Here is a 21,758-nt window from a genome sequence, read left to right as displayed (position 1 = left end):
GAGTACCTGCAATTCTATTTTTCCATTTCAGGCACTGATCATAGGCACAGACTGAGGTAGCTGTTAAAAATAGCACTTCAGGTAGGTGGGCACACAGATGCCAACATTAGTGAATAGAAAAGAGGGAGATTTTGAAGAATCAAGGAAATGTAATTTACCTGTGAAAATTGAATTGAACCATAGCGAGTTTAAATCGGATGGAAGTTAAAATTAAGCAATTTTTGCCTTGCAAATTCGAAGACTATTGCTGGATAAAGTGGTTTTGACTGAGGTTGAGAGCTGAGAAGTGCCACAGGAGGACGGACTACTAATCCATTAACCAACTTTATAACTGATCACGGTATTATATTGGGAAGTAAACTATGATCAAAACAGAAGAATCCAAGTCTTTCAAATTAAATTAAAGGGGAGGCATGGTCACCCTGGAAATGTGAGATGGAGCCAGTAATTGTGGGTGGTGAGATCTGTTTCGCTAACGGAGTTTGCAGAGTTTTGCCAACTCCGCGCTCCGCTGGGAGAGCAGAGTTTGGCAAAAACTCTGATTCTGCTGCATACTGGAGTTTGTCCCCACCGCCCACCACTAAAATACATTTCCACACAATTTACTGATGTGAAAGGAGACCCAGTATGCATCTCTATGTAATTTCTGTTGAGTACACTACACACTCCCTCTCTTGGCTGTTGCAGGTATGGTTCAGTTCACTTCGACTGTTGGTGGACTGGACCAAGGGGCGGCATTAAGGGGCTTGGCTGCCAGCTGGTTGCCTAATTAGCCTCCGCTGGAGACTGAACCGCCCTCTGCGAGAGATGGTTCATGCAGATCGTTGTCTGTGTGTGTGTGTGTGTGTGTGTGGCTCTGTGTCCGCGAATACTCTCTACTACTCTCTAATGCTCACCTATTGCCATTGTAAATGACAATAAAATTTATTTATGTTTAAAAAAAAAAGAAAAAAAATGTAATGAGCAATGCCAATAGCTCTACCTTTAATAATGCCGAGACCATTGCATTGTAAATGCTTGTTTCTCTTCTGTGCACTGTTTAATGTATGTACAGATATGGGGGAAAATACTTTTTGTACCTGTCGGGACATTAAAATGCTTACAGTATTGGAGTTGCGCTTGTAGAGCTGTTCTCTCTGATAAACTTCATGAATGCTGCTACCTGGTGCTGGTGTAGTAGTAGGTAGGCTGAGGCAGAGGTTCTCTTTCCTGGGGCTCAGTGCTGCAGAGAGTTCTGGAATACATTACACTTGACTACTGTCCTTTAACTTTGGCATCACTGCTGGTGCTTACTGTACTGGATAGGCTGAGGCAGGAAATTAAACAACCTGCGCTAGTTGGACATGTGTGATCCCGGGTGGACCAGCAGAAAAACAATTAGATCATCCTGCCTTTTAGCCAGCCTATGATGACTAGGCTCCCTGGCTCCAACCCTGGCATTGGCAATCAATAATAATGGCATGATGTATTACAGCACTTTGGACTCCAGGTCACTCTCTGTCCCACGCGGGACCCGGTAGGGCCCGGCCGACACTCATGTCTCCAACAGGATATGAGAGGCCCAAAACATGGTTGGATCTCAGCTACCTATTGAGACTGAGTCAGCAGACTCACTTGAGCCACCCGGTGCTGCAGACAACATCGGACATTAAGCCTCTGAGAAGTCGTAGAGTCAGTGTCGAAGAGGCTGAGACAGACCGAGGCACACGTCAGTCACACAGGTCACAGGCAGGCAACCTCAGGCTGGCTATATTGTTTAAAAAACATTACAAAGTTATTTTCTGTTTACTCACGGCTGCACTGTGCAAGCAGCCAGCCTGTCACAGAGCCCTGGCAGCAGCGGCACCGGATCACATAAGCTGCACGCACGGTGCCACCATAGCTGAGCTGGAGTGGCTCTGCTGAACTTTAGTGACAGGAGCAAAATCATTAATAGCATAAGCAGCAACTGTTAGTAAATAAAGTCATTGACACTCACCAGGCACTTACTTCTTTGCAGCAAGCGAGACGAGGGGGGCAATTCGGTAACGCTGGCTTAACTAGCTACAATGTTACGACTCAGACCAGACCCATCAGTCGTGACCCCACGGCCAGCTGATGACAATGAATGGAAATGCCTGAACAATCATGTTTCTGGGCGGCTGGCCATGTGTGCTCAGCTCCGGATTCCAGCTGCTCAGTGCGTTGCTGTGATTCAGATTACCCGCGCCACCAGCCAAAATTTATTAGAACTGTAGCTTCTGCTGTGCGCATGCTCTCATAAATGAAACTCACACTCTCACTCACTGACTGTCTCTATGGTAGCCATTAATTGGAAAGGCGCTGACTTCTGGTGACATCACTTTTAATGCTGCGCCGAATGGTGTCCGATAAAAATTAAATAGTGCTACATTGTAGCCACACCGACTGTGCGAGAAACTGAGCCAGCCCCAAGCCTGCCGGGACCAGCGTGAACCCCGAGTGACCACATGCTGCCTAAATTCAGTCAATAAAAATGCGCTAGTAGCGCTCTTGCTTAGACAACTGTGGAGGTTCTATAATGTGTGACTTCGCATTTCATTGTAGTAATGCGAACCACCACACTGAAATGCGTTAGTCTAACACCTGATGCATGGTACGTGGTTGGGCTGCTCTCTTTCTTTTGAAGCCTCCCTGTGCCTGCTGCATTTAACCTAGGGGCGCTTGGGGAAATGACAGAAGCACCAGGACACTCTGCTTGTCCTAAAAACCAGCCTCCAGTGGTTCCAGTCCACTGGGGAAATGCCCAGTGGAATAAAATGCCTGTCTGGCCCTGGGGACGAAGTTCTCCAACCTGGCACACAGAAGTAGGTAACAAAGGTATATAAAATGATAATATTTACACAGACTTCTTTAGACATTATTAGTCACATAAGTAAAGGTGAGGGGTAAGATGCTGTATTGTATGTGGGTGTCAGAGTGTCTTCATCTTTCAGATTTAGCCTTTTCCCAAAGCAGGGATTATGTCTAAATCCAGATACATGGACAGAAATGAATATAGTATCAAATTTTTGCTTGGAAGCTTTCCACTCCTGCAAGGAACCTCTATTGTTCCTTCAACTGATGTTTATGATACAGGCATTTTCGATCTCTCAGTCTTTGATTTTGATGCTTTTCATAATTTTCAGACGTTTTGTACTGATTACAGTTTTAAATATAGTTGAGTGTCAATCAATCAATTATCTGGCTTATAGAGTACACAACTAGTCAATGAGTGCCCCAGCTTTAGGTAGGTCTGTAGGCAGATCATGCACAACAGGTTCCCTAAATGTGTTTTTCAAACAGACAAGCCTTCAAGTGGCGTTTAAAGGAGAGTGTGTTCTCTATCGAGTAAGGTTATAGACGTAGAGAGTTCCAGGTGGTCGCTGCAAGAAACGAAAAGGATGAACCGGACCAATTTTTCCTCTTTGTACTAGGCACCACTGCAAACAGCACATCTAAAGAGCACAGAGCATGGGCAGGATCATACAGCTTAATCCTTTACATAAGGCACTGAAGTCCATAGTGGTAAAAGGCTGTGTGAGCCAGGACAAGTCCCTCAAACTTCATTCTATCCTTGATGGGAAGCTGGTGTATCTCCTTAAGATGCTTCTGCACATGACCTCTTTTAGGCACTTTTAAAAGAAGCAGAGCTGCTGACTTCTGGACAACGTACAGTTTTTTCAGTTGGTATGGTTGTAGGTTCCAGTAAAGGGTGTTCACAAAATAATACTAACAAGACGTGACAAGGGCTTGACATTTAAATTTCTGATAATGCCTAGGTATAAGATGGAGGAATTTCTTCAAGGATCTTAAAATATTTTAGGACATGCCTACAACAGCAGTGACCTGTGTGCTCAAAGAGATTTTATTATTGAATATTACCCTGAGATTTCTTGCATCAGCGTAGTGGTGATGTTTTATGGCAATGTTGTTAGGAAGCAGCTCAAGTGGTTCCATATACAGACTGAAAAGCATTGAGGAGAGAGTGGAGCCTTGCGGGATCCCATTGATCGTTCTTTCCATTACCAAGGTGTAATTACACATGTGTATGATGTGGAGTCTGCCCATCAGGAAGGAGTGGAACTAGCGTAGTACTGTCCCTTTGAGACCCATTTTAAGTTCTAGTGTGTTGAAGAGGAGTGCATGGTCCACTGTGTCGAAGCCCGCTAGTAGGTCTAAAAGGACCAGAAGGCCCCTTTATCTCAGATACGATATTTGACAAGATTTACTTTTTTTCCAAATTTACTTACAAAAAATGTTATAATGCATTTTTTCCATCTTGCCACGGCATATTTGGAGACCAATGATGCTGATTTCCTCTATGGATTGTATTGTGTGGGATGCTGTTTTACTTAAACTAGGAGTAAACATTTTAGCCTCACTCAGCATTCAAGGGAATTCATAGAAGTATAAAGAGAATAACAGAAAGGCACATAGACATCCCTGTTTTATGCTTTGTCTAATAGCTGTATGTGCAGCTGAACCTTTATCAACCCCATAAAGACTATTGATCATTCACTGGTATGTAAAGCAATCAAGAGATTTAACAGGGCAGAGGGAAGACATATATTGTTCAGCTTTTCCCAAGTGTAAGACTATGAGCAAACCCAGTCACTGTGGAAAATTCAAAGAAAGCTGTGTACATAGGCTGGTTTGTTTGCAAAATTGTATTTGTCCCCTAAAGAGTGGGCCATTGCAATATTCCTAAGAACTGGTCAACCCTCAGGGAATCCTGATTCCCCAAGAGGAAGTATTTAATTTTACTTAACCCATCCCACAGATGACCTAAAAGAGATCTGCAGAATTATTTACAACTCACATCTCGAAGAGCAACACCCTAAATCTTTTTTTGTCAAATAGCCATCACCCTGTTTGCAAAAGGACAGAATGATGCTACTTTTACAAGCGTCATGGATCTCTCTAATGTATTACATTCTCGATATAATGAGTTCAGAAACGGACCTCACATATTCTGGGACGTTTCATGACAGAGTGGTATTCCATTGGCGCCCTGAGCTGCAGAATATCACGTTTAAAAAAAATAAAATAAAAGACACAACCTGGGACAAAGTTATTGGAGACAATGGGAGAGAGATAAGCAACATTTTGAGGCATCAAGAGTGCCTATAAACTTGGACCCTGGGTTTTCAGCATAAAGTTCATATGTGTATATAGACAATTCTTTTTCAGTGATGGTAATTTTGAGCCTGTTGGTTTCAGAAACAGTCCAGACACCAATCAGTCACCAAAATCCACGTGAGTTTTTTTTTCTCACAGATTCCTGCAGTGAACTCAATGCGCATCTATTTTATTCTGAGGGGATATGCTACTGGCAACCACATTTACTCACAACAGAGTTCGCGCCGAACAATATCCATCCCTTCCCTTCCTTCCTACTTGGCCAATTTTTCTTTCATTTACACAGCTAACAAAACTCTGATTCAAACAACAGAGCAGTAATCTTAGGGGCACCATCTTAAATGCGGGATATCCAGAATAATTGATGATAAGTCACTAAATAAATGCTTTCCCCCTTTCAAATTCCATGTATTGTTATATTGGAGAGATACTTTACTTCACACATACTTCATTTATGATTGCTTATGGGACTGGACTGGGCAACTAAAAGCAGCCCTGGCAAAAAAAGCTCAAATCACCAACACTCCCTTCCTCTCCTCGCACTAACACTCTTTCCATCCATTCGCTTCTTCTTTTATCTTTCTTTCCACCTCTCTCTCTCCCACTCGCTGCAATCAATATCAGGGTACTGGGTAACGTAGCAGACGACCAGCAGTGGTCCTGGGCTTTCAAAACCGGCCTCCATTGGCACCAGCCCACGGGGACAATAAATAAATAAAATGCTAGTATGTCCCTGATTATTTAGATCAGAATAAACAATAACATAAACAATGCTTAGGACACAATCACATTGTCGACTATCAATTTACTTTTTGGACTCTCCCAAGTTGCATCACTGGAAATATCTTGGCCACTGGCACACACACACAAAATATAGATTGCTCAAAAACTGGGTCTCTCGTTCATGTTCTCCACAAAAGGAATGTAAAATCAGCTCAGAAATTTTCAAGCAGCTTCAAGCTCTTCAACTACACTGATTGCCAAAGGAGTTTTCTTCCTCGTGGTATAGCACTTAATGTGACGTAAGAGTCGTGAGATATAAGTATTGGGCGTATAAAATTTAGTAATCATGCCAATTGCGGGGTCAGCAATGTTGTAATGCCCGGTAGGGACCACAGATATGTTTTGTGATGATTACATGAGGAAACTCAGGAACCATTATTGACCTCTACCGGGTCAGACAACTCGCAGAGCATCCTACACAACAACGAGTGTCCCTGCTATAATCAGGAGTCTCTTTATTTTCTCTAACTTGCTATGCGTGTTCATATTAGCTTATCAAGCTTTCCTCATGTAATCATCACAAAACATGTCTGTGATCCCTACCGGGCATTACAACATTGCTGACCCCGCAATTGGCACGATTACTCACATTAAGTGCTAGAATATTTTTGGCAATAAATACTAGGTTGAGGCACATACACTAGATTTCCCTTAAAAAATGCTATCAGATCAATCACCGCTTATTGTTTATGAGACACTAAGATCTCTCCCTATACATAGCCATGTGGTGGAAGATCTAACCTGAAGCTTTACCCGCTGGATACTGTTGTTATCCGACTGTTACATATTTTAGGTGAGTTTGGATAATTTGCTGCTAACCATATGTTTTATTGTTTCTCTGGAAATAAATTTTAATGTTTCACTTACACCACTCTCACCGAGTTCCCACCTTTGAGAGTGCATGTACACTTGTGTTAAGGTGCAGTTACACACCTGTTGAATGTACGACTGGCATGCAATACACACAAGGAATACAGTCACCTATGCGAATGTTAATAAACAAATTGTGATATGCTCTTCCTCTCTCCCTAACAGGTATGGACAGTTTAACACAGTTCACATAGAAGAAGGGTAATATAGGAATGTTCTCCCTTCATCCCTAAATTGTTGTAGTACCCCAACTAGTGTACACACATCACACATTAGGGAATTAGAGTAGACAGTTTTTTTTTCACATTTAAACTTTTGTTAAATAGTCATTTAGGTCCTGAAGAATCGCTTGTTAAAATAACGCCAGCGAGAAACATGTTGACCAGACAATAATAAGATCTGGAGGATATTTGGAACCATAATATTCCTGCACTCTCCTCTAGAAATCCGTTTTTAATTAAAGCAGCGGACCTTCTGAATAAATTGTTCCCGGTACCCCTAGCTTTATTTTAACACACTACTCAACGTCTACCCTCTATTCTGGCGCCATACCCGCCCTTCATCTATACGGCTGTTGGAAAAAGATCTCCGCTAAAGAGCCCCTCTATGAGGTGTTGCCCGTTGGGTATTGCACCGCCGACCCAACGAGGAGCAGGCCCAAATGATGAAGCATGACACCTGAAAGGGTGTGTGAGGGCATTAAATCCAACAATATGGATCCCCAGGGTTAAACTCAAGTCACCTCCCCATTACCATTCGCATCACAGACTGTATTCACCTCTTCTCCTTCTTAGGAACAGCACAGCAATCTTTGGACATACATGATAGAAGTGGGCCATTATAAACAGGGAGATGCTTGACGTACAGGAAAGGGATGAAATTGCAATCTAGAGAGAATGGACGATGACAGAGGCATAGCTCAGCTGACACAGCTGTCATTACAACATCATACAGGCCTATGATTGGAATATGGCCAGGGCTATGCCTGAAGCAGGACTAGCCGCATCTATGACTGAAGTGTATTGGACTGGGCCAATATTGAAAGATGGCTTCTTCCTATATGAAGAGGTGGCTGTGAAGGAATTATGTACACAGAGCAGTGATTGAACACACAGACTTTGAAGGCATTGGAGTAGAGATGTCATGATTGAGTTACACAGAATAACTTATCCTTTAGACACACCGGGGTAGCTCTGGTATGCAGACAATGCTCTCACTGAAGTATTCTAATTCAAGCGCCTAGACTGCATCATGATTGATGAATAGCGCATTGAGTGGAGAGTGCATGGATGGCATTAAGTGATGTTGCTTGACATGGCTGTGAATTTAGTACAAAGACAAGGCTTGGATTGATGTATCAGACAGGGCTCTGATCGAAGTTAATCAGAAGTTGATGATTGATAGGTACCAGTGATTGAAGTGTATCAGACAGGGTGGTGATTTGGGTATATTAGACAGGGTAAAGATTGATACGTACCAGACAGGGCACAATTGCAGTTTTTCAGACAGGCCTCGGATTGGATCATAAAGATAGGGAGGGCTCTGAAATATTTAGACAGGGACAGGGCTGAATACACAGACTCTGTTATGATTGGCTTATAGAGACAGAGGACTTCGTGGCAGACACACCCAGATACATACAGGGGGAGCATTGATTGTAATATACAGACGGGGCTGAATGGATTATGCAGAGAGGACTCTGAATGAAATCCAAGGACGTGGCTCTCAATCAGACACTCACAGTGGGCCACACAGGAGTATATTACTCTGACTGGAGTACATAGTTACGCGTTAAATAATGTATTTCATTGACTTGGCTGTGAATAAAGCACACTGTTGGTGCTTGGAGCTAAGTATTTCAGATATTGTGTTTATTGTATAGTATCCCAGGTGTCCACAGTGACAGTTTAAGAAAAGGGTGGGATTGGCCCAGCGCCCGAATACAGAGCCGGTTTAATGCGAGGGCTCCCCGCTGCAGCGGCGCCCGGTGGGGATGGGTGGCAGACCGTGGGCGTGTCCCTGTTTTAATACAGCCTCTGAGGCAGGCTTGTAGAGAGAGATACAGAGATAGGGTGGAGAATGGAAGAAAGGGTTTATACAATGGGGGCCGTCGCGGCAGCGGGTGGAAAACCCAACGGGGGTGAGATAGCGATAAAAGACAAAGACGGGACGGGATGGGATGGGATGAGGATGAGAGAATGTGTGTTGGGGAGGTGGGGAAAGGCCGGGCGATGAGAGGGGCGGAAACGTCTGTCCGTGTTTACAGAGAGGTGAGAGGAGACAGGCGAATGGAAACGTGCGAGAGAGATGAGTGGCATGCGAGGAATGCAGACAGACATGATCTATAGCATGCCAGAGAGAGAGCGAGAGGTGAGCTCGGAGTGTGGGTGTGAGGACACAATGCCCCACCGCCGGCCTAGCCTCTGGAGCCAGCATGAGTACAGTGAGCACTGCCAGAGAGCGCGAGCGCACCAATCACGTCACAAGACAAGCTCTCGGCATTGCTGAGGCGGGGGGGGAGCGCATTCCTTTCAGGTTTTATGCGTGGGCGGGATAGGAAATGGTGAGCGCGCGCACGGCGCACATGCACCGGCCATAATACGCATTCCAAAGCACTCTGGCAGCATTTCCTGGAGGCCCTACATAAGCCTCGCCGGAGCAATGCGCAAGCGCATTGGCTCAGGCGAGACCTAAAAAGGCTGGTGTACCATAGCTTCTACTATAAGACAGGCCACAATGGAGATGGGGGTGTTACGTATGTAATTCTCGTCCCCAAAAATGCATAAAATAGGTGGCTTACCAGGTCAGGTATAGTAAATGCACTGACCACATTGCCGTGCGCAAATTCTACCTCTCATCTCAGAAAATAACAGAACAACAGGAAGCAAGGAGGCAATGCTGCTCTTCCTTCTTCTGCGCATCAAAGGGAAACAAGCATTGACAAATCCAAAAGGTCTCACCTTTGTAAGTAACAATCTGCTGCCTTTGCCAATGTTTGATGTAAAGTATTGTAAGTGCAGGGCAAATCATGCTAAATGATGGAAAAAAAGACTAATGCATCTCCCAGAGCAAAACTTTGATTCACAAATGCATCCACAGAGCTGCTCAACACGTGCCTATAAACGCCTAAACAGTGAATTTAAAACAAGCAGGGCACCTCAGCATTCTAAGGTGATGGATGGTACTTGAAAATGAAGCTATCACATTCATTGCTTTTTGCATTCAGCGCTGTGTGTTAGACAAGCCTTCAGATCTGTTATTTTATCTCTAACAATAAACACAAATGATGGATCAGGAAAGCCTGGTAGCAAGCGTGGTAAATAAACCCCTCCTCTGAAAATGAAGGTACGAGCCTGGAGGAAATGATATACAGGGTGGAGAAACTAATAACCATTTTTTTCTTTTTTTTCTACCTGAACAAATTGCTGCTTGCTGCAGCGATCAACAAACTCCTCCCCTTTCCCCCCCCCACACCTCCCTCAATGTCCCTGTCGGGTACAAAATAGGGTTTTCACTTCAGGCAATCTGTTCATTCTACAGATACAAGCACAATAGAACAAATAAATTCAATGTGATCCTTAAAATGGCAATTCAAAATGCCTGCACGGTAACACAACTACATTTTCTAAGAGGCTTGGTGCCACAGGAAGAAGTTTCTAAAATGTAAAGCAGCACATTCCAAATGTATGCAGAAAATCTGCATTAACAACTTTTAGGGGCTGTGCCCAAACGCATCAAACCCCAGGTCAGCACAGGCATTTACATTCCTCATGCAGACCCCAGGAGTCAGCATGATTGCCACATGAATCCTCTCAATTTGCAGTCAGAGAACTGAAAAATGAACACCAAGTTCCCTCGAAGACACAGCCTGACATTTTACCTCTGTCTTTGAATGCACAGTAAATGTGACAAGATAAGAACAAGATTTAAAGGCCTGAGTGTCTATTATGGGAGAACATGGTGGCGAGCGAGTAGCCAGTGGCAGAGGCTCCAAGAGTCAGGAATCAGCAACCAGGATGACTTGGACGAGCATCAGGAAAATGGGATGATTGCTCCATGACTGCTCCGTGAGGATGTTAAAAAATAGCTGGACATGTAATTATAACTCTGGGAGCAAACTATTTTAAGAAATTAAACATCGACGTGGGAAAAAGGAAAACGAGAAAGGAAGCTTACGTAAAGGGCTGGAGGCAGCTTGTTCAGGCTCGGGCTCGAGCTCCTGCTGTGCCGCTCGGCTTGGTCTTCGGGTTAGTGGAGGTGGCGGGTCCAGCTGAGTTTGCGGTGGCGGCAGCCGCTGGGGTGCTGCCCCGGGAAGGGCGAGTGATTCAGGAGCCTTTTTGGTCTTGCGCAGCTCGTGAAGTGGGTCAAGGTCGGAAAGCCATGGTGCTGTTCCCCATCCAGGGCGGCAGAGGCAGCACAAACGCGGTGCTTGCGGTGCAGGAGCCATGAGGAAGCCCTCGGAGGACGGAGGCAGTAGTGAAGGGATTCGCCGGGGGAGAAGTAGGCAATGAAGTAAGTTCAACACTGGGGGATGTCAACGTGACTGATAATCCTGGTGGAGTTTTGGAGGTTGGGGAAGAGTGGGGGGGGGTGGAACAGGCAGCAGTGGCATAGGCACAGAGAGACAAAGCAGACCCACCCTGAGGAGTGCGAGCCTCAATCAGTTTAATACTGATTTCCAGGTTCCTCTAAATAACCGGGGTAGCCGGGATAGTATTCCGAAACAGGGGACTCAATCTTGTAAAAAATTTATAAAACCACTAAAACCCTAAAATAAAACAGCAGCAGGAGAATGGGTTATTCCAAAAAAGAAAAAATCTAAGAAAATAAAAAGCCCCCCTCAAAAACAATCAGAAAGTGAAACTTACCCCCTCGCTGAGGAGCTACTTTAAGGTTGAACCCAGTAGTTTAATATTAAAACCAATAGCCGGCACTTCCCCAAACACCGCCCTGAAACTGCCTGTATACCCAGAAGGTATCCATAGTCCATATAGGTTCCAAACATTAGAAGGTGAGCTGGAAATATTAGAAAGAGAGGGTATAAAGGAAATAACGATGGCAGAGGAAGGAGATAATGCTACAGTTCTGAGCACCTTGACAAACCAGGAGGAAACGGTCCCCTCTGAAGATAACCAATTAGGTGGAATTGGCCCTGGGCAAGTGGAAGTTTAGAGGGAGGACCCCGCAGAACAGACCATCTCACGTCAGCTTCAGATCTGCTGCAAATGCTGACAATGGAAGTCAGAAACAGATTTATGGTGTCAGAAAGGAACAAGCTGAAATCAAGCGGTCATGTGAAAACATGGAGGATAAATTGGACTCATTAACAGCCAGAACAATAGCTTTGGAATCTACTGTAGAGAGGTTAGTTTCCCAGGCAGAGGAAAATGTAAATGATATAAGTTGGATGAAAGAAAAAGAAATGGGCTTTCAGGATAAGTTAGAATCCCTTGAGAACTCCCAAAGGAGGAATAACATACGTCTGCTTAAGATTCCCGAGGAGGTCGAAGAGAGCAATCTTAAAGAGTTTGAGGTCAAACTGATTAAACAAGCCACTCAGATTGATTGCACAGAGCAAGCGTTTATGGTGGATTATCAAAGGGTACATAGAGACCCTTTTAGACTGAGCTCAAATAAAAGCAGACCCAGAACAATCTTAGTTAATTTCTTAACATATAAACTGAAGGATGAAATCTTGAATAAATCTCTCAAGATGAGCTCACTAAGTGCAGAAGGAATAACCTTCGAAATATGGTCTGACGTTTCATCTATCACAGCAACTCAGCCGTGGGAGCTGGGGAAGCTATTAAATCCCTTCAGGAAGCAGGGTGCCACCGCACAACTAAAATTTCCTGCCACACTAAAAGTAATGCATAACAATAAAATGCAAGTCTTTAGGTGGGTGAAAGAAGCGAAAATTTTCCTGCAGTCCATTTCAGGGGAGGGGTAAGCTAAGCGAAACAATTTTTTTGTATTATCTACAGTATTACCTTTCTTCTATCCCGTTGTTTAAAATAAGACAAACTAATATGTAAGGAGCATAAACTAGTGCCAAACCGTTTCCTAGTCAGTGTGAAATATGAGTTTTAATATTTCCTGACCCTAGGAGGGGGCAGGGTAGGGCCATAAAAGGAAGATGAGGGGGTTCTCTGGGGAGCTCACGAGGGAGAAAGGAGAGGGAGAGGGTGGGGAGCACTGGGTGGGGTGCAGTGGGAAAAAAGCCAAAAAAAGTGTCCAATTCGCCTAAGTAGGTCCCTCATAACTCTTCCTTTTGCGATAGAGATATGGCACAGCCAATAGTTGATCAAAATGTACACCTGAGGGTTCTGCCATGGAACCTAAATGGTCTAAGAATGAAGTATAGGAGGGAAAAGATCCTTCAATATCTGAAAGATGCCCCAGAACAAGTTCGTATACTCCAGGAGATGCACTTAAGAGACATTGAGTTGAGGAACCTATTTAAGTTTAAAAGGTGGGTCCAGGATATAGTCTGCACCAGGCAACAATTAACGGCAAAAGGTGTGGCTATATTAATTAAAAGAAACCATGCCATTATGGTAGAATGCAGCAAAGTAGATACGATGGGGAGATGGGCCATAGAGAAGATTAAATGTCACTCTCATAAATGTACAGTGGCAGGATACTATGGCCCTAATATTGATGATCCAGCTCCCCTTAGGGGGTCTGCTTTCGGAATTATTACATTTTCCGGACCCTTGAATTCTTGCAGGAGATTTTAACGTGGTTTTAGACCCAGTTATGGACCGTTCCTTAAAAAGTAAAGCAACACAGAACTGTAAAATGAGATCTACGATGAAAAACTCTATGAGACAGTTAGGATGGGTCGATGTATGGAGAGATAAAATGAGAAACAGAAGAGGGTATACCTTCCATAATAAGAAATATGGCCACAAGTCCAGATTAGATTTTTTCTTAGTCAGTTTTGATCTGAAAAGCTGGGTGAAAGATGTGAAACACTTGGGGGTACACTTCTCGGATCACTCAGCAGTAACCCTAGCCCTAAAATTTCCAGTCAGACCGGCACATAGGAGATGGAGTTTAGACCATGCCATTCTACTAGAGGAAGAAGTATCGGAGAGATTAAGTGTAGAGACAAAAGAATTCTTCATACACAACACTGACAGCGCTCCAATAGAAATTGTATAGGACACCTATAAAGCCTTCCCGAGAGGGTGCATAACATCACACCAGATTGCTATGCTAATGCAGATACTAAGACTATGCAATCTAGGGGAAAAGTTTTGCAGGACAGTAAACTTGATTTATCAAACCCCCACAGCTAGAGCTTTGGTGAACGGGAACATGTCTGCTCCTGTTAAAATCCAGAGGGGGACAAGGCAGGGGCGCCCGTTATCACCTTTACTGTTTAACTTGTACATTGAACCCTTAGCTGGAAAGATCAGACGCCCTACTGGAATATCCCCATTTAAGTATAAGAACTGGGAAAAAAAGGTGGATTATACGCCGACGATTTGATGGTTTCTACGTCAGATTTAAATACGGCAATTCCAATAATATACGATGTGGCTTCCCAGTTTGGGCGGGTCTCTGGTTACGAGATAAAAGATTCCAAGACTGAGAGTATGGCCTGGAATGTGGATACACAGGTCAGGTACACCTCGTGAACAAAGAGATAAGGTATCTGGACATCATGATTACACTAAATATTGAGAAAATCCCAGAAACAAATCTCCATGAAATCAGTAAGGAGATATGCAATTCTTTAACCAGCTGGGTATATTTACCTCTAACAATAATAGGTAGAGTTAATTTAATAAAAATGATGGTTTTACCAAAACTTATCTTCTGATTCCAAAATATCCCTTTAGGCTTTAGAGGAGGAACTGAAGAAACTTCAGGCAAAAATAAAGTTGTATATGGGCATATAAAAGTACACGAATTTCGTAGAAAAAACTCTGTAGGAAGAAAAACAAGGGAGGGCTGTGTTTGCCGGATTTCGTTTTCTATGCATGGATATTTCTCATGAGGGCCGGTAAAATGCTCATGAATGAACCGAATAGCTTAGACATTGGGAGAATGTTGAAGGTAATATTGCTAGACCTGTAGGGAGGAGACCAAGGAATATATTATGTAACTCCGCTAACAAACACTCCGCATACCATCATCACAACATTTTTACATCATATTTACAATGCTAATTCAATGACCCAGCAAGTTATGACAACGCAAACTTTTACCACGACTATACCTTTATCATGCATGCCATTACAACTCAAAAGTATGCGTCGTAAAGGTATACTCATAGTAAAAGTTTTAAAGGTTACTGAGAGGAGAGTACCCTGCCCTACCCTACACCCTAATGTAATACCCCTGCCCGACCTTCCCCGAAACCCAGTCCTCTCCCTACATTTACACTACCCAGCACGACCCCCCCGACACTACCCTAAACCACTACTCTGCACTACACACACACCACAACATGACCGTGAACCCTAAAACACCTCCACCAGCATGACCCGACCCCCAGTCCGGTCTCTACATTCAAACACTACCCTGCACAACCCCCCAGCACTACCCTAAACCCTAAGCCCTAAAACACTACCCTACACTACACAAACACCACAACACTACCCTAAACCCTAAAACACTACCCCCAGCACGACCCCCCAACCCCCAGTCCAGTCCCTACACTCAAACACTACCCTGCACGACCAACCGACATTACCCTAAACCCTAAAACACTACCCTACTCTACACAAATACCACAACACTACCCTAAACCCTAAAACACTACCCCAAGCACGACCCCCCTGACCCCCAGTCCGGTCCCTACACTCAAATACTACCCTGCATGATCCCCCAACACTACCCTAAACCCTAAAACATTACCCTACACAACACAAACACCACACTGCTACCCAAAACCCTGAAACACTACCCCAGCATGACCCTTACCCGACCCCCAATCCGGTCCCTACACTCAAACACTACCCTAAACCCAAAAACAATACCCTACACTACACAAACCCCACAACACTACCCTAAACCCTAAAACATTACCCTAAACTACAAAAAACACTACCCTACACTACGCAAAAGCTACCCTAAACCCTAAAAAAAGTAATCCCCACCACAGGCCCAATCCACCTTATCTCTCTCCTCATGGTTCCTCTCGCCTACTGGTTCCTGCTTCCTGCTTCACGTCGTCTGTCTCTGAGGGGCGGTGCACATCGTTGTGAGGAAACGGAAGAGCCTCTGATCCTGATAACGACGTAGATCACCCACATTTGTTTTTACAAGGCATGTGCATTTACCATACATACCTTTGCAACAAATTTCATTGTAAAGGCATGCATGGTAAATGCAAACGTGTTGTAAAAAAAATGCGGAGTAATTTTATGCGGGGTTAAGTGCACTATGCGGAGTAATGGTTATACATTTTTTTGTTGTGAACGATATTTACCGAGACGAATATATGATGTTACCACGCTAACAAATACTCTGCATATCACCAAGGCTTCATATATAAATTCGGTGATCCCAGATTTTTTAAAAGGGCATGCTTAAAGTCATTAAATGGGTTAGCGTCTACAAGGTACCAAATCAGGAAAATATTGAAAATCAGCTATTATAGTGCATTGGCGCCTATATGGGATGCTCCGGGCTATCCAGAATTGACAAAAGAGTCTTTAGTAACTCCCTTAAAAACGGCCAGAATAGCGAGCTGGGCCCTACTTGCACTAGAGGGCTCTCTGCTTTCTTGGGAAAATCTGACGATAATTTGTGCCTGCTTTGTTTTACTCTGATTTTGCCCTTGTTTTTTCGATTATTTGTGCCTGTTTTGTTTTAATTTCATTTTCCCCGTGTTTTGCTGTTCCTTCCTTGTTGGCCGCCTACCTCGCCGCCCTCCGCCCTCCCTTCCCGCCAACGCCGCTTTTCCCCGCCCTTTTTCTATTCTGTACCCTCCCCGCTCCCGCCTCCCAGCTGCTCCGCCCACCCGCGCACTTGGCCTTAAATGGCGACCGTGCGACGCAGGTGAGTGTGACCCACTTGTGGGACACCCCCGCGCCGCACGGCCACCAGCTGCTGCGTGTGCCCCTTGCCTGCCTTGTGCCTCGCTGCTGCCTCGTTTGCCGGTTGCCGGCTGCCGCCGCTGCGGTTGTTTTTGCCCTTTGTTTTGACGATAATTTGTGCCTGCTTTGTTTTACTCTGATTTTGCCCTTGTTTTTTCGATTATTTGTGCCTGTTTTGTTTTAATTTCATTTTCCCCGTGTTTTGCTGTTCCTTCCTTGTTGGCCGCCTACCTCGCCGCCCTCCGCCCTCCCTTCCCGCCAACGCCGCTTTTCCCCGCCCTTTTTCTATTCTGTACCCTCCCCGCTCCCGCCTCCCAGCTGCTCCGCCCACCCGCGCACTTGGCCTTAAATGGCGACCGTGCGACGCAGGTGAGTGTGACCCACTTGTGGGACACCCCCGCGCCGCACGGCCACCAGCTGCTGCGTGTGCCCCTTGCCTGCCTTGTGCCTCGCTGCTGCCTCGTTTGCCGGTTGCCGGCTGCCGCCGCTGCGGTTGTTTTTGCCCTTTGTTTTGACGATAATTTGTGCCTGCTTTGTTTTACTCTGATTTTGCCCTTGTTTTTTCGATTATTTGTGCCTGTTTTGTTTTAATTTCATTTTCCCCGTGTTTTGCTGTTCCTTCCTTGTTGGCCGCCTACCTCGCCGCCCTCCGCCCTCCCTTCCCGCCAACGCCGCTTTTCCCCGCCCTTTTTCTATTCTGTACCCTCCCCGCTCCCGCCTCCCAGCTGCTCCGCCCACCCGCGCACTTCGCCTTAAATGGCGACCGTGCGAACGGGCAGCGTTGACGCGCAGCGGGCGCGCCGATTGTGCGCCGAAGGCGCCCAAAGGTAAGCCCGTCTGCGCCCGTCCGCGCCTGGACCGCGCCCAGGGCCAGGACCCCTGGCCCACGAAGATCCCGACCGACCCGCCGGACGTACTCCGCCGCCACCCTCGCCACTCTCAACACCGGCCGACTCCCAGAATGCCATCAAGCCACTCCAAAACGTACCCACGGAACTTTCAGCTGCCACGCCTGCAAGTTCTCCTGCATCCGGACCTGCCCCGCACCAGCTCTCGCCAAGTCGAACACCAGCAGCACCCACCTCAAGTGCATCCTGCTCAACACCCGCTCCGTCCACAGACACACCATCGAACTCTGGAACCTCCTAGACGCCACAGCCCCTGACGTTGCCTTCCTCACGGAGACCTGGATGAACGCCTCTTCAGCTCCCGACATCGCCATCGCTATCCCAGAGGGCTACAAGATCGTCCGGAGGGACCGAAACGCCAACCAGATGGGAGGAGGCATCGCCATCATCCACAGGAGCACCATCCGTCTCACGACCAGCACCGACAACACCCTGACCAGCGCCGAACACCTGCATTTCCAGATCCACACCAACCCGAACACCACCCTCAGAGGCACTCTGATCTACCGACCCCCTGGTCCACGCACGCAATTCAGCGAGGACATCGCCGACTTCGTCAGACCGCATGCCCTCCCCTCCGCTGACTACATCCTCCTGGGAGACCTCAACTTCCATCTGGAAAACAACAACGACCGCAACACCAGCACCCTGCTCGACAACCTCGCCAACCTGGGACTCAAGCAACTGGTGTCCACCCCCACCCACCGCGCCGGACACACACTCGACGCCGTCTTCTCATCCAGCACAGACATCGACTTCAGCCACGCCACAGAGCTTCAATGGACGGACCACAGCTGCGTCCACTTCACCTTCAAGAGAACGACGACCCACCAACACCAGCAACAGGCCGCCCGCAGAAGCTGGAACAAGATCACAGCAGTCCAGCTCGCCACCTCCCTGAGCCAGCACCCTCCTGCCAGCTCAGCGAACCCCAGCCAGGCCGCCGACAACCTCACGAAGTGGATCAGCAACTGCGCGGACGAACTCGCCCCTCTGAGGACCCCGCCTAGCAGACCCGGCAGCAAGAAGGCCCCATGGTTCACCGACGAACTCAAGAGCTCCAAGAAGAACTGCCGAGCCCTCGAGAAAGTCTGGAAAAGGGAACCGACACCGGACAACAGGACCTCCCTCAAACTTGCCACCCGGAAACACCACCAGCTGATCCGCGCCACCAAGAAAACAGCATTCAAGGACCGGTTGGACAACAACGCACACAACTGCAAGGAACTCTTCAACATCGTGAAAGAGCTTTCCAACCCCAGCGCAGGAAACAACGACGTCACCCCATCGCAAGACCTCTGCAACTCCCTCGCTTCATACTTCCACAACAAGATCACGGACATACACAGCAGCTTCAACAACCAACCAACGCACACCATGACCGAACAACCACCCCCCACCACCACCCTCCACGCCTGGACCCCGATCAGCACCGAAGACAACATCCGCACGATGAACTCCATCCACTCCGGATCACCTACCGACCCCTGCCCTCACCACGTCTTCAACAAGGCCGACGCTGTCATCGCACCCCACCTGCGAGACATCATCAACACATCCTTCGACACCACCATCTTCCCTGAGAGCTGGAAACACGCCGAACTCAGCGCTCTACTCAAGAAACCAACAGCGGACCCCACCGACCTCAAGAATTACCGCCCCATCTCGCTTCTCCCGTTTCCAGCCAAAGTCATCGAGAAGACCGTCAACAAGCAGATGGCCGCCTTCCTCGAGACGAACGGATCCCTCGACCCCTCACAGTCCGGCTTCCGAGCCAACCACAGCACCGAGACCGCCCTCATCGCCACCACCGATGACATCCGAGCCCTGATGGACAATGGAGAAACAGCGGCCCTCATCCTCCTAGACCTCTCCGCGGCATTCGACACTGTCTGCCACCGCACCCTAGTGCAGCGCCTCAGCAACGTTGGAATCCAGGAGAAGGCACTGGAATGGATCATCTCCTTCCTCGACGGAAGAACACAGAGAGTCCGCCTACCACCGTACAAGTCAGAGGCCTCCGAAGTCATCTGCGGCGTCCCCCAAGGATCATCTCTGAGCCCCACCCTCTTCAACGTCTACATGAGCCCCCTCGCGGCCATCGTACGCAAACACAACCTCAGCATAATCTCCTACGCCGACGACACCCAGCTGATCCTCTCCCTGACCAACGACCCCGCCGCCGCCAGAGCCAACCTGCACGAAGGGATGAAAGAGGTAGCCGAGTGGATGACGATCAGCCGCCTGAAACTGAACTCGGACAAGACGGAGGTCCTCATCCTGGGCTCCTCACCCTCCGCCTGGGACGACTCCTGGTGGCCTCCCGCCCTGGGCACCGCACCCAAACCGACAGACCATGCACGCAACCTGGGCTTCATCCTGGACTCCTCCCTCTCCATGACCAGGCAAGTAAACAACGTCTCCTCGGCGTGCTTCAACATCCTACGCATGCTACGGAAGATCTTCTGGTGGATCCCCACCGAGACCAGGAAGACCGTCACCCAGGCCCTCGTCACCAGCCGCCTGGACTACGGCAACGCCCTATACGCCGGTACCACCGCCAAGCTCCAGAAGAGACTCCAGCGGATCCAGAACGCCTCAGCCAGACTCATCCTCGACATCCCACGAACCAGCCACATCTCCGGACATCTGAGAGACCTTCACTGGCTCCCCGTCAACAAAAGAATCACCTTCCGCCTCCTCACCCACGCACACAAAGCCCTACACGACCAAGGCCCGAGCTACCTCAACAGCCGAGTCAACTTCTACGCTCCCAAACGCCACCTCCGATCAGCCAACCACGCCCTCGCCGCCGTCCCCCGCATCCGAAGAGCGACTACAGGAGGAAGGTCCTTCTCCTACCTGGCCGCCAAGACCTGGAACTCCCTCCCGACCGACCTGCGCCTGACCCAAGACCACCTCTCCTTCAGGAAGAAGCTGAAGACCTGGCTGTTCGAGCAGTAGCGGCACCCCCCCCCCCCAGCGCCTTGAGACCCTACGGGTATGTAGCGCGCTTTATAAGTGTCACTGATTGATTGATTGATTGAGGAGCATAACGATAACAAGCTATCTAAATTTAAATATCAGCAAATCAAGAGCTGGCACCAAGCTGTTGGAACTACTGTTGGCATATCTAACGAACTGGAGACTGCCTTGAGGAGGAAAGTCGGGAGGAAGAAAGAGGTGGCAAGTCTATACTGGCTGTTGAATGATCTGGCAGAGGGCGATTTTAAACTTCTATTGGAACTGTGGGGAGAGAGCTTGCCCGGGTCCCATCCAGAAGAACTGTGGCAAGTATCTTATAACATCTTGTATTCCACCGTTCAGGCTGCAAACCTAAGAAGAAATCCCATCTTTTGTATCCACAGGGTGTACTGGTCTCCTTTAAAGCTCTTCAAATTTGCGAAGGGAGTCATTTCGAAATGTCCTAAATGTTCCCAGGATAAATCAGATGATATGCATATGTTTTTAAACTGCCCAATGCTACATCATTCCTGGAACAGTGTAAGTAAAGGTATTAAAGCCATGCTTGGGGTGGATATACAGGTGAGCATAAGGCTGGTATTTTTCGGGGTCTTACTAAATTATGAGTCTATATCCCAGGGAGAAATAAGCTATTGTTTTATTTAATTTTACTTGCACAGAGAGAAATTTGTAAATATTGGATTAAAAATATATCTCTGACGTTTCTAGATTGGACAAACTCTATTAAATACACAATAAAACTTGACAGGCTTCTCGGAATAAGAGGAGTAAGAAAAATGATTTTTGGTTACCATGTGTAGATTGGCTAGACACATTTGAAAATAGTGTGAATAAAGTCCAATGAATATGCTTATGCCTCTACACTGGGATACTTCACCACTCTGGTTGTTCTGTGAGTCACTCAGAGAGAAGGTCATAATAAACCAAAAACAGAAAAGAGTGGTTCTGTGTAAAGTGCATCCATCTAGATACAGAGCTCTCTAGCTGGCACCAATCAAGAGGGAGGCCTTGGAGAAAT

The sequence above is a fragment of the Lissotriton helveticus genome, chromosome 2_1, assembly GCF_964261635.1.
Source record: "Lissotriton helveticus chromosome 2_1, aLisHel1.1, whole genome shotgun sequence".
Classification (NCBI taxonomy): domain Eukaryota; kingdom Metazoa; phylum Chordata; class Amphibia; order Caudata; family Salamandridae; genus Lissotriton; species Lissotriton helveticus.
Note: the sequence above shows the minus strand (reverse complement) of the source record.